Genomic DNA, 14,320 nt, shown 5'->3' with positions numbered 1-14,320 from the left:
GGTGAAGGGGATAGGAGGAGCATGAATCAGGTAACCATGTTAAAAATGTATATTAATAAATGTTAAAAAAAATGAAAGAAAAAAATCATCAGAATTATGCAAATTCTAAAATCTAAACATGCATACTCAAAAAAGAACAAATAAATATTTATTGATATACAAATGATAGTACCCTAAAATAAAGAACAAAAAAGAAAGAAAAAACAGCAAAAACATTTAATAATAAAAATCACTTCTTATTTCACTAAAAAAAAATCAAATGAGACTATATATATTATATATGTATATAATATGTAATGTTTTACAAATCTTAAAATGCTATTGTTATTATTATCAAATTTCTTTTTTTTAATACCCTTTCCTTCTCTCTTAGAATCAATACTAAGTATTGGTTTCCAAAGCAGAAGAGTGAGAGGGGCCATGCAGTGGGGTTAAGTGACTTGTCCAGGGTCACACAGCTAGGAAGTATCTGAGACCAAATTTGACCTCAGGACCTCCCACCTCTAGGCTTGGTTATCTATCCACTGAGTCACCTAGCTATCCCTATTATCAAATTTCTTATTGATTCCTGGATTTCACTACCTAATATAGCTTCTTATTATATAATACTATTCGACCTTCCTCCTTTTTTTGTATCTACTTATTTTTGGCTATGGTACAGTATATCCTTCAGAGCATATCCTTTCCAGGCATAAGTCTCATCATATCAAGTCTCAAGGATACTTGTGGTATCAAATTTGATTCTTTGTGTTAGTATGTTTAGTTCACCTTCCTTGTTACCCATATTTTGTATATTTGTATTTAGACACTGTGGTTCTATGTTTACTCTGCAGACACATTTCTTAGGTGTTTTTTTTTTCTCCTGTGAATTTCTAGGTGTCTCTATTGATTTCCTTCTTTCTATATTGTAGCTAATCTCAACAGGGATTAATTTGGTGGATATGTAAGCAGTTTTCTTTCCCCTTAGTTTTAAGTTTAGAGCAGTTTTTATTAGATTCACATGATTCTAGGCAAATAAATCTTATCAACCTTTGTTAGATGCACTCCATCCCTGGTCAGGAACAATTGTATTTCTATATTTCAAATTGTAGTCTTGCAAAACAAATCTTAGTTGTTCAATTTCCAAATTTATCTGTCTCTTCTGAAATTCTTGCCTGCATTTGACAGCAGTGATGAACACGCTTCCCCAAGTTCCTAAAGTCTTCAGTTTCTATAATAAAGAAGTAGAACATGAGAAGGATTATAATCAATAAGTAGTTATTAAGCATTTAGTATGTGTCAGGAATTTTACTAAATTCTGAGAATAAAAATAGAAACCAAAAGCTTGGCAGTCCCTGCCCTCAAGGGGTTTACATTCTAATTGGAGGAAGATAACATATAAAAGAAAAGTTGAAAAGAGGAAAAGGGAAAAGGCACCTGAGGGGTGAGAGAAGCCATGATGGGGAAAATAGTGGTAAGGAATGAAGGAGTAAAAGTACCTGGCTTGAATCCTTCCTTAAGATGGAAGTTCTTGGAGAAACGATCAATCAGAAGAAAGTATTGTAGGGACGGAATGATTTGCCATCATGAGAAGACTTCCAGATAGATAGATTTTCCAGGGTGAGAAGCCTACAAGGCCATCATTATAAAAGAAGTTCAAGCTATAGAAGAGGGAGACTTTGTTTCTGGTTTCCATTTCTTTCATGCTCCCTGAACACCTGGCATTATATTATTTAGATGGTATCAGGGCTCACTGAAAGTGGCCAACAGCCATGCCTGAGATCAGAGCTTCAAAGGAGTTCCTGAAAGATGCTAGTGAAAGTTGAATATATCAATGGGAGGAATAAAAGGCAAAAACTGGAAGGGAGTCAGAAATGTCAAACCCAAGGGAGCAGACAGAAGCAGAAATAAAAGCGGGAACCAAGTTGACTGGTGTCAAGTAGAAAGAGTGCCTGGCTAGGCCAAACCGTATAGACAAATGTGAAAAATGGGGATTGTGAAGCTAAGGTCAAAACCAAATAAATGAAGTAATTTCACTATTATTGACAAGATGGGGGATAGTAACCACACCTTCCCCTGCATCTTAAAGAAACATCACTAGGAGAAGCTGGATTCTTATACAAAGGAAACACTTAATAAGTTTTTTGAATGAATGAACCAACAAGTTCATCCATCCATCCATCCAATCATCCACCCATCCACAAATAAGACCTTCAGAGTGCATTTGGGATCCTGAATAAAAATTGGGTCTTGTCAATGTGGGCGAATTGCCTGCTCCAGTGCTGATTATCCACTTAGCTTTGCATTGATCCTGACCGAAGTGAAATGCTGGTGAGGTAAAGGAGAATCAGGCAGTGTGATAGGATAGAAAGAACACTAGATTTGAAGTCAGAAGGTCTGGATTCTAATCCCAGCCCTGCTACTAGCCACATGGGCAAAAAATCTTACTTTTCCAGGATTCAGTTTATTCATCCATAAAATGGGGGCAGGGGGAAGCAGGGAGTAGATAGACTAAATAACCTCTACAGAAAAGTCCATCTTTATGCTCAGTAAAGAATCTACAAAATGAGACATTGATCTGACGACTTCTTAGCTTTAAAAAAAATTCATCAGTTGCAGTCTTTATTAAGAACTTGAATAAATTTTTCCACCTTCAAGGTTAGAACCACTTTGATCTGGGGGAAAAAAATGAGATTACACTGCCTGGTCTCCCACTCTACATTTCTTACAGCAAAAGCTCTGGCTTCCTGTTACAATTGGTTTGATCTCACTTCATCTCATTGTAATTAAAGAAGAGAAGATTGAATCCCACAGATCTCCCTGATCTATGAGTACAGCACAGTCAATGTAAATATTCCTAGCTACTTTCCCTTTTTATTAAAAGCAAGTTGCAAAATATTTGCTCTTCACCCTGAAGAAACTGATCCATTCATAATTACTCCACATAGGAGCTTCATTCTCTCATTGGCCTCCCTTCACTTCTTGATAGATGCAACCCTATTGATCCTCGTTTTTGTGCTAACTTAAGGAGATTCCAAGGGCTGAATTGTAGATGATAGATCAAAAGTCAAACACAGAAAAAGCAAAGAACTCAAACAATAAATTATCAGTCTTATGTGAATACTCATCTCTGGTATTAGAAAGTTGGAAAAGGCTTAGAAGTTGAATTCCTTCCCTTTCCCCCATATTTTAAACAAACTTCTTAATTATTAAATCTCTCTATCCTACTGGAAATTTTCATGATTCTTCAAAATCCATATTCAGAATATGTCTGAAGGTATAGTTCTCAAGACTTGGGTAAGAGATTCTCTTGGCCATGTTCATCAGATATGGTTTTTGAGCTCGCTCTCTCTCTCTCTCTCTCTCTCTCTCTCTCTCTCTCTCTCTCTCTCAGTTTGGAGATCTTTATATTTGGCACCAGCATGTTACAGTAGAAAGAACAATGGCCTGAGTATCATGATATTTGTGTTCTAGATCTATCTGCCACTCACTAAGTGGCTTTGGCCAATTTGTTTTCCTTCAATTGGCTTCTAGTTCCTCATTTATAAAAGAAAGTTTGATTGAATGATCTCTAAGGTCTTCTCTACCTCTGATGTTTTGTGAGTCTAAGTCCTGGGATATGTGTCCTAAGACCTGTTGTGGGGAGAGATAGGACTTTATTATATGGTTAAAAAGTTTGGCTTCAGAGATTTCCCTGACTGCAGTTCAAGTTCACCAAGAGAAGAAGCTATGTTGCTTCACTTGGTCTTCTGTATTGCTGCTGAAAAGGTTTTTAGTCTTTGGAAATCCTTTGTTATTCTTGTGTATTCTGGAAGAGGGAATGACCTATGACTTTGTGCAACTCTGCCTCACTTAAATCCAATAAGACATCACCCATGATGTCATTGAGCCTCTTTGAAAATAAAAGAACAAGGGATAGCTGAGTGGCTCAGTGGATGGCGAGCCAGGCTTAGAGATGAGAGGTCCTGGGTTCAAATTTGACCTCAGACATGTCCTAGCTGGGCAAATCACTTAACCCCCCTTGTCTAGCCCTTACTGCTCTTCCACCTTGGAACCAATATATAATATTGATTCCAAGATGGAAGGTAAAAGTCTTTTTAAAAAAACCCAAGCCCCCCCAAATATGTCTTTCTCTGGCTATCTCTCATATGGATTGTGTCCTCCTATTAAAATGTAGGTTTCTTGAAAGCAGAAACTGTCTTTCTCTCTCCTTATTTGTATCTCTGTCACATAGCTCAGTGCCTATTATAATAAATGCTTTTCTTTTCACTCACGCATTTATTCATCCACCCATTCATTCTACTTCACCAAGACAAGGGGTAATGATAACAATAATAATAGCATTTATTTGGCACTTAAAGTTTCGCAAAACACTTTAATAATAATGATGATGATGATACATAGCATAGAGCACTTATTTTGTGCCAGGCACTGTGCTAAGTTCCTCACAATTATTATCTCATTTGTTCTTCACAATCCTGGGAGATAGGTACTATTATTATCTAATTTTACAGATGAGGAAACGAAGGCAAATAAAAGTGAAATTACTTGCTCAGGGTCACACAGAGGCTAAATTTGAACTCAGGACTTCCAGCTTTCCACCAAGCCAACAAGAATCAGTCACACAAGGGTTAACAGTCCTAGAACTGTTTGTCATAAAAGGGGGAAGAATTGGAAAAGATGGCCAAAGGATGAGACCCTAGTCTAAACCAAAAAGTAGGGAGAAAGAGAGGATGTCTTTGCAGTAGTGGGGGCAACTGCAGAGAAAGTAGAGGAGTTCAGGACAGGTCAAGGCACAGGCATAAGCAGAAGGTAAATAATAGGGATTAGGATGAGAATGAAGGTAGGGCTGAGGCAGGCATCAGGAAAGTCACAGAAGCCAGATTAAAACAGCTCACAACTATCGACTAAATGACATTCTGCAGTACTCAGAATTTATCTTTTTTAGGCAGGAGTGTTGGTCACTCCCTCCCCCCTCAACTTCTACCTCTTAAATGGGGCTTAGCTGCCAGAAGCCTTGATCCATAGGGGTATGGCCGGAGGTTTCATGAATCAAAATTTCCAACTTGATAGAAATTGTCAGTTGAGGATGAGGGAAAGGATCATATCTTGAATATGAGCATTTTTTTTTCACTTCGAGTTTTCTGGGAAAAAAAAAACAAAACCAAACCAAACCAAACCCATATAGAACCTGTAGAGTTTTTCTTGAGGACCAATGGGCCAGTGTAAGGAAACTTCCTAAAAAAGAGAACGTGATCTGTTTCACATAATCTCTCTGAGCTTCACCCAGAAGGTCACAAACTGAAGTATACCAGCGTTTTTAATGAACGTAAGCGGAGAGGTCATAGGTTTCTTCCTTCCCATGGGAAACTATTGAGGAGTCTACTTACCCCCTAGGAAAATCCTCCTGAGTCTGTGCAAAGGATGTGTATTTTTTTTTCTCGAGTCTCAGTGTTTTTCCACCTCTGTGTAGGAAGGCCACCCATCCTATACCCAAACCCAAGTCTGGCCTGAAATCAAAGACTGCATGTCTTGAGGGATGAGAGGTGGTCAAATTAGCAGTCGTTATATGCAAGGGAGCCCCTTAGAAATGAAGGGGGAGAGTCATCATCAATACCCCAAAACACTTAGTAAGTGTCATGTGGAATCCTATAAAGCCAGTTAGATGCAATCTCATCCCCTTTAGAATTCATGAGGAAACTGACCTAGGAGTCTAGAAACCACAGTTCTAGTCCAGTCCCAGCTTGGCTGCTAGCTCTCCATGCAATATTTTCTTGAACCTAAGTTTTCTCCTTCTCAAACCGAAGGAGTTGAAAAGATCCTAGACTCATTGATTCAGAACTGGAAAGGATCTTAAAGGTCATCTAGACCAAGCCTATCATTGTAGAAGATGAGAAGACAGACCCAGACAGGTTAGGTGACTTGCTTATGGTCTAAATGGGATGTGAACTCAGGTTCACTGACCACAAATCCAGAGCTCTTGTCCGCTACACCTTGCTATTTGCATCATCAAGATGACTTATAAAGTTCCTTCCAGGTCTAATATTCTGGATTCTTATAATGAGATGAATAAAGACAGGTGGGACATACATTAATCTCATTAAAGAACAACATACATGAAACATTCACAAAGGAAAAGATAATGAAGGACTAACCAGGAGTTGTATGTCATAAAAGTAGGAATTTGTACCATTCTTCTCATCAGAAAGGGCTTCCTGAAGGAGATGAGGTCTCAGGAAATGGTTGAATGATGGGAAGAAAAGAATTTGGCTAGTTGACCAGTCCAAGGACCAACTACCTAGAAGAAGATTTGGTGATTGAAGTGGTAGTGGTAGATCAGGGGCCATTGGCTAAGGAAGCCAGGAAACAGTGAAGAGGAGGGGACAAGGAGAACTCAGTGTATGACACAGCTGACTCCTTACTGGAAAGCACTTGTCCATTTAGTTGTGAGTTAATAAATAAAATTATAGAATGCTAGAGTTAGAAGGGATCTTAGGGCTGTTCTCTACAATATCTAATCCTTTGTTTCCACATCTACAAATGAAGAGTGAGATGGGTCTCACTACTTTTGAAGGCATCTAATTCCATCGTTGGATAGTTTCGGTTATTAAAGAATACTTTCTTAACTTCTAAACTCAAATCTTCCTCCCTACATCTCCTCTTTTTCTTCTTGTTGCCTTTCTCTTTGGTCACAATACCCCCCAGATTCTTTTCTCTAGGCTAAATACTCCAGCTCCCTTCAAGAGATGCATTTTTGACATAATTTCAAGTCCCCTTAGCAACCTGCTTTTTGAGCAGGGAAGTGATGTGGTTAGGCATGTGATTAAGCAAAATCATTTCCATTTCCATGCCAACTTGGATCTTGAAAGAAGATCTATTATGTTTTCCCCCAGTCTTCTCTACTCCAGGCTAAATACCTCTGCTCAGGCCAATTTCAAGTCTCTTTAGAAACCCGATCACCCTTGTCCAGATGTGCTCCAGTTTGTCAATACTTCTCTTAAAATGTGGCCCCTGGAATTTAACATAATGACCTGGCCAGTTTTTATGAGGAACCTCCCTCTCCTTCCTCATAAAAACAATACTAAATGCCATCATTCTAGCAGCTAAGTCCAATAAGCAACCGGATATAGTCCTTAGCACAGGGCATGCTACCCTTTTACCAATCACCTCTTCTTCATCTCGGCCTGAGTTGGAGCCCTAAACCCGCTGCCCTTTGCCATTAATAGGTGCCAAAGGAGGACCAGAGGACTCCAAATGGTTGTCAGTAAATTCAGCGAATTTATTTTGCCATTAACAGCCTTTGTGGATGGGAGGCTAACTTTATCTCACTTCACCACGGGTGTGCTGGGATAATTGCTCAAGTACTTTGTTAAAAAGAAAAGCTCTCTACATTTCCATTAACTCCCTGCATGGTGTCTATTCCACCCGGCCACCCTAGGTACCATTTACAGTTCAATTTCACAGTCATGATGGACTGAAATACATAAAACCTGCTTCCTCTCCACTTCACTAATCACACGCATTAATAAACACCCAAGATGCACAAGATCGCCTCTCCCCACCTTCTTTGTTCATCTCTCTTTTTTTTTTATTTTTATGAATAAAACCATGAATGCGTTTCCCTTTGAATTTCAAATTGCTAAAAGGAGTAAGTGCTTTCTAATGCAGCCCGGCATGATAAGTTACTATTTTGTGAAAAGAAACAGGCAGCCAGGAGCTGTTACAAATCTGGAAAAATCTCAACCCCACAAAGCGATGTGAATCTCTAATGGACAAATGTTTACCTTTGTTCCAGCTCCACTGGAACCTTGCCCTGCCCTCACCTTTGCTCATGCTGTCTCCTATGCCTGCAATGGTCTCCCTTCCATTTTTCTGCCTCTTGAAATCTTTTCCTTCCTTCAAAGCCCAGCTGAGCTTCTTCCCTCCACCACCATCAGAAAAAGCCTTTCTTGATTTCCCTCCCCTCTGCCCAGCTAGAAATGCTCCCTCACTCTTTGGATCTGATCCCTCATTGGACTTTCTTGTCATATCTATTTGTGAGATGTCTCATCTCCTTTACTAGATTATAAGTTCCTTGAGGTCAGGGACCCGTCTTCTTTATCTTCATATCCCCCTGTTTCCCTGGACATACGGGACCCGTAATAAATTATGTTTATTGAAGGGAATTCAATTAACCATGTTATACTTTATTGTTGACTTGGCCCTGGAATTTTGGAGTTTTGGCATTCAGATTCCTGGGTGGAAAAAAATGAGTCAAACTCTGCTGCAACCAGAACTGAACCCAAAGGGCCTGTTCAGGAATACACCTGCCCAATTCAACTCCTGAGCTAGCCAACTCTGATTGTTCTACCACCTTCAGAAAATAAAGGTATCATCCAACAGCATTTGCTCCATTGTGAAGGTGTCCCGTGGATCTCGTGCCCTCTGCCAGTCAACATGACCAGCTCTAAAGCAACAGTACAAGGACTAGCTTAAGAAGACCAGCCTCTAGGCCTGGGATTTGTCTAAAGGCAGCCACAGACTAGAGGGGAAGATTGATGCCTTATTAAGGTTATGAGGAGTAGCTGCTTCCTTTCTACTCTAATACCTCAACTTCCCTCCTTCCCTGATGGTGGCAAAGGCTGGCTGTCTATGGTTTACATTCCACATGTGGAACAGAAGGTAATTTTGAGTCACATAATCAGTTCCCAGCTGCCTCCATTCTTGAATTTATCATTGGATGTTCTCAAGAGGAGGCTGGAAGCTTAGTTGTCAGGGATGGTGTAGAAGAGAGTCATGTGGGAAGGAGCAGCTGGGTGGCTCAATGGATAGAGACCCAGGCCTAGAGTGGGGTGGTCCTGGGTCCAAATCTGGCCTTAGACACTTCCTAGCTGTGTGACCCTGGGCAAGTCACTTAACCCCCATTGCTCTTCTGCCTTGGAACTAATATCCAATATTGATTTCAAGAGGGAAGGTAAGAGTTAAAAAAGGGAGTGGTGCTTCAGTTAGGGGTTAGATAAAACAACAGAACCAGAATTTTAGAGCTGAAAAGAACCTAAAAAAGCCATCTAGTTCAACCTGTGTTTGGACAGCCTTTACCCTTTTGATTATATACCCAACACAAGTGGTCTTTCACCCTTGGCTCAAGACCTTTAATGAGGAGCACAAACCCACCACCTTTCTAGAGAGCTCATTCCACTTTGGCAACAACCCTAATTGTTAGGAAGACTTTTTTGATTTCATGCTTAAGTTTACCTCTTTGCAACTTCCATTTATTGCTCCTAATTTGGTCTGCTGGCACCAAGCAGAATATATCTAATCCTTCTTGGGTAATTTAAATGCTCAAAGCCCTTCAAGTACTTGAAGACAGCTGTCATGCCTCCTTCCTCCCTTTGTCTTCTCTTATCCAATGCCCAAAGACTTCTGGGCAAGATGATAAGGTCCCTTTCAACTCTGAGTTTCCAAGATTCTACTAAAATGATGAACTTAGCAGCAATACTTACTCTCCCTCTCCATCCCTTTTGTAACTACTGGCTGTCTCACTTTAGCCATGGTGGAGTTTTACTCATAGCTCCTTGGCTTATGACAGAGAAGGGCACTGCCCAGAACAGGCTCAGGCTGCTGGCTTGATTCCACCCTGGAACTCCTGATTGCCTGTTCCTAGCATGAATTGCTACATACTGGAAATGAGGGTGGAAAAGGTTAGCTTCTAAAATCTCTTTAGAAAGGCAGGAAATCAATGAGCCTGCTGAGCAAAGCTTTGGAGTCTGGAAGGGTACAAATTGGAGTGGGATGAGGAAAATTTCTCCCTCAGGCAACAGAAGCTATGCTTTCATGGCTGGTGTGTGTGTGTGTGTGTGTGTGTGTGTGTGTGTGTGTGTGTGTGTGTGTGTTGGGTTTTTTGTTTGTTGTTTGTTTTGCCTCCCATGCTTGGGCTCAGAAGAAGGGGAAAAATCAACTGATAGAACACAAAGCTGTGGCTTCATGATATCAAATTGACTATAAAATGGACTGAAAATTTGGCAAAAACAAAAGGAAATGAAAGACAACAAAATCTAAATTTCATTTTAGCTAGATTTTATTGGATCATGCCAGTTGATGTGTATAGGTCCCACCATTTAAATAGATTGAATTTACATCTTATTTGATCCTCACCACAACTTTCTAAGTTAGGACAAGTACTGTCTCCTTATTATGTTAGATGAGGGTCAGGAAGAGGAAATGACTTGCATGGGATATATAACTAATGATCCAACCCCACTGATGATGATCACAATTCCCTTTCCATGCCATCAAACCACTTAGTCAAATTCAAAAGTGCAGATCTGAGGTCAGAAAACAACGATGAATAAATGAATGAGAAAATATTTATTAAGTGCTTACTATTTGCCAAATGTCATTCTAAGTGTTAGTATACAAATAGAACTTATAATATATATACAGATATTACCTATATAATATAGAACCTCTAATAGAACAGTTCCTACTTCTATTTGTATGATATGTTTGAATAGCTGTGTGAGTGTAGTAGTATAATAATGTGTTGTATTAGAAAAAACACTAGTTTTGGAGTGAGAAGACCTTGATTTGAACTCTGGCTCTGTAACCTTTGCCGATCAATCAAATGATCAATGAGCCCATGAACACATATTTATTAAACACCAATATGTGTTGGGAATCCAAAGTCAAAAATGAAACAGTCCCTGCATACATGTAAATAGATGTGAAATCAATACAATTTAATTCCTTGGGGAAAGAGCTAGAAGATGAAGGATCAGAAAAAACCTTAAGCAGGAAGTGGCACTTGATCTCACCTTTGAAGGAAACTGGCTATTCTAAGGACAGGGAGAGTTTTCTAGATATGGATGGAAATATGTATATGTGTATGGAGATGGGAAAGGGAAAGTCATGTGTAAGCAATAGCAAAAATGTCCATTTGGTTGCTAGATTGTAGACTGTGTGACTGTGGTGAAAGGGGAGGGGGGAAAGGAGAGAGAAGGAAGAGGAGAGGAGAGGAGAGCAGAGCAGATGAGAGCAGAGCAGAGAGCACAGGAGAGGAGACAATAGGAGAAAAAAGAAGAGAAGAGAAGAGAAGAGAAGAGAAGAGAAGAGAAGAGAAGAGAAGAGAAGAGAAGACCCAGGACAGAGCCCTGGGGTCTATGATGAGCCAGCAAAGGAGATGAGGAGTGCCCAGACAGATAAGAGGAAAATCAAGAACAATGTTGTGAAAATCCAGAGTGAAGAGGGTAATCAGCAGTGCCAAATGCTGCAGAGAGGTCAAGAAGGATGAGAATTAAGAAAAGGCCATTAGAATTAGCAATTAAGGGCTCATTGGTAACTTCAGAGAAAGCAGTTTCAATTGAGTGATGAGTCTGAAAACTAGATTGGAAGGGGTTTGAGAAGTGAGCTAGAGGAGAGGAAGTGGATGTAATGAGTGTAGACAGCTTTTTTTTCCAGGAGTTTGACTGCAAAAAGGGTGGAGGGTCAGGCTCATTTGATTTATTGGTTAGTTTTGCTGTACAATTTTTTTCTTTCTTTTTTATTATAAGGGATGATTCATTGGGTAGTCATAAGGATGGATATATTCAGAAGTGAGGATAATGCAAATACTCTCATAAATAAAATGTATCCTTTTTATTTATTTTTTTTTTTGAAGAAAAAAAAGCTTGACAGCTTAAGGGCTTAGTTGGATCAAGTGAGGATATTTTAAATAATGGGGGATGGGAACCTGAATATATTTGTAGATATGAGTAGAGAGGAAGAGATTGAAGATTAGAAAAGAGTGCAGATGATAGTATACTTACTAGCTGTGTGATCCTGGGCAAGTCACTTAACACTGTTTACCTCAGTTTGCTCACTTGTAAAATGAGTTGAAGATGGAAATGATAAACCACTCTAGTATCTTTGCCAAGAAAATCCCTAATGGGGTCGCAAAGAATCACACAGGACTGAAAAATGACTGACCAGAACTGAAAATGATAATAAGGACTATCTGCTGAAGAAGACTGGAGAGGATCAATTTCAAGGGTCTGAGAGAGTAAATAGCCTTGTTGAGAATCACCTCTTTGTTGGGGACTAGCTTTAAGGAGGAAGAAAAAATAGGAAATGACATTAAAGGATTTCAAAATGTAGAAAAGTGGAGATGAGGCAGCTGATTGCAATCTGCCTCTATTTTCTTAGTAAAGTATGAGTCTCAATTCTTTCAGAGAGGGTAGGGAGACAGGATAGTGTTGGGAGGAGATAACAGGAGGTTTAGAACAGCCACTCTTGGGAGTACTAGAGAGTCAGTTGGGAAGGAGTGAAAGGATTTTTTTTCTTCAGTGAGACTCTAGTGAAGATTAGGTAACACATTTTAATAGACCCACTCAGCACAGTTTGGTGACTTCCCCCAATATTCTTCAGCAGCACAGAGGGTGGAAGCAGTGTAGGAGGATGTCAAATACTTGCTAATTTTGTGATCATGGACAAGTTCCTTTTTCTCTCTGGACATCAATGTCTTTCTTTGTAAAATGAGATTGGACAAGATGATTTTAGGTTTCTTTCAGTTCTAACTCTCATGTTCCTATGATCCTTTGAAAAGATTCTCATGCTAAAGGTGGTGAGATTTGTGAGGCAAACCTGTTCAAGGTACAAAGAAGGAACAACGTTAGGAAGTTCTGTGATTCTAGGAAAATGTATTAGAAAATTCTTATGCAATAAAGGGCTGAGAGCTAGGGACAAGGACAAAAATTTGCAAAGAAAATATCTCTATATTAATTGCATAGCAATATTGTTGTTCATCCTGTCATTTTCAAAGAGGACCAATGACATCATGGGATCATGTCTTGATTTGCTCATGGGTTGGATTGAAGTGAGGCAGAGCTGAGAAAAGTCATTTGCTTCACTTTCTTTTCCAGAGTCATCAAAATCCAGTGGCAGAACAGAAATCAAGATGCCTAGTGATGATCCTGGATGTAGTGGATGACTTTGGCATCTTCAATGTTTGACCAATCTTTAAAGCACTCCACAGTGTGGATGCATACATCAGCCACCTTCATGGCCATTGGAACACATTGTTTTCATCTTCCTATTCTACCAGGGGAATTCTTCACATGCTTGGGGCAGACATCCCCCTAATTCACTGAGGTCTGTTGGTTAACCTCAACCTTGTTTAAGCTCATCTGCAGAGACAATTTTACCAGGATGTGGCTACTGCACATGCTATAGCTTCTTAGAGCAACAGGTGAGAACTGGGTGAAAGGCAGATACCAAAGATGGATAAGCAACCCTGAACAGGGCTTGGCAAGCCCTCACATCAGTTACTAGTCCTTCCTGAACCCCCTATATATGACTTATCCAAGCTACAATATCCAAGTTACAATTGGGACCACCTCTGCCTGGAAATGTCATGGTGAAAAAATGATTGTACAGAAATCAGAAAATCCAGGGTTGAATTTCAGCTCTTTCACAGGAACTGTCCTTAGCTTTTCTTCATACCCCTAGGACTCAGCATAGTGCCCAGTACATGGTAGGAACTTAAAGAATGCTTTTTGACTGACTGACTAGCCTTGGACAGGTAGCTTCACCTCTTCAATAATCTGTAAAATGAAGGATTTGGATTATTTGATTTCTGAAGTTCTTTCCAAATCAGATGGTCTCTCCTTTGCTAGTGTAGTGCCTGGAACATAGTAGATAGTTAATAAATGCTTGTGGATTCATCGATCCAAGAGACATTCATCCCCTCAGTTCCTAGAGTAAGACAAAAAGTTTAATTAGCCTAGGAAGGCCAGTTCTTTGGGGAATGACTTACCTGACTCCCTTTTCATTGCTAGGGGAGTATTAGGAGCATGGTGATTTTAATATAATTTTTATTTTATTTTTTAAAAAAATATTTTTCCATGGTTACATGATTCATGTTTTCTCCTTTCCTTCTTCCCTCCCCCTTCTTGGAGCTGACAAGCGATTCCACTGGGTTATATATGTAGTATCACTCAAATTCGATTTCTAAATTATTCAAGAGGATAATGATTTTAAACTATGAATGGGTATAATATGGAATTCAGTGTTCTTATTACCACTCCAAGATCTGCTGTTTGGAAGGGCCTCCTGAGGTATGGTCTAAAGGGCACAAGTTGTTGCTGATACAGGAGTTTTCAGGAGAGAGATGAATACAGGTGTGAGATGGGGAATTATAAATGGCAGATGGGTTGCATGGGAATGGCGGCCAGGCCACTGGGGGACCAAGCTGGGATGAATACCAAAGGCTAAAGAATCTGGAGGGTTGGGATTAGATGGTTCATGGTATTCATGTGATTGGTGCTTGGCTTGAGTTCTATCTCTATGGGCTTGTCTTCCTTTCAGTGATGAGAGTGTTGCTCCGATT

This window comes from Gracilinanus agilis, chromosome 2 (assembly GCF_016433145.1).
Source record: "Gracilinanus agilis isolate LMUSP501 chromosome 2, AgileGrace, whole genome shotgun sequence".
In the NCBI taxonomy this organism is placed as follows: domain Eukaryota; kingdom Metazoa; phylum Chordata; class Mammalia; order Didelphimorphia; family Didelphidae; genus Gracilinanus; species Gracilinanus agilis.
Note: the sequence above shows the minus strand (reverse complement) of the source record.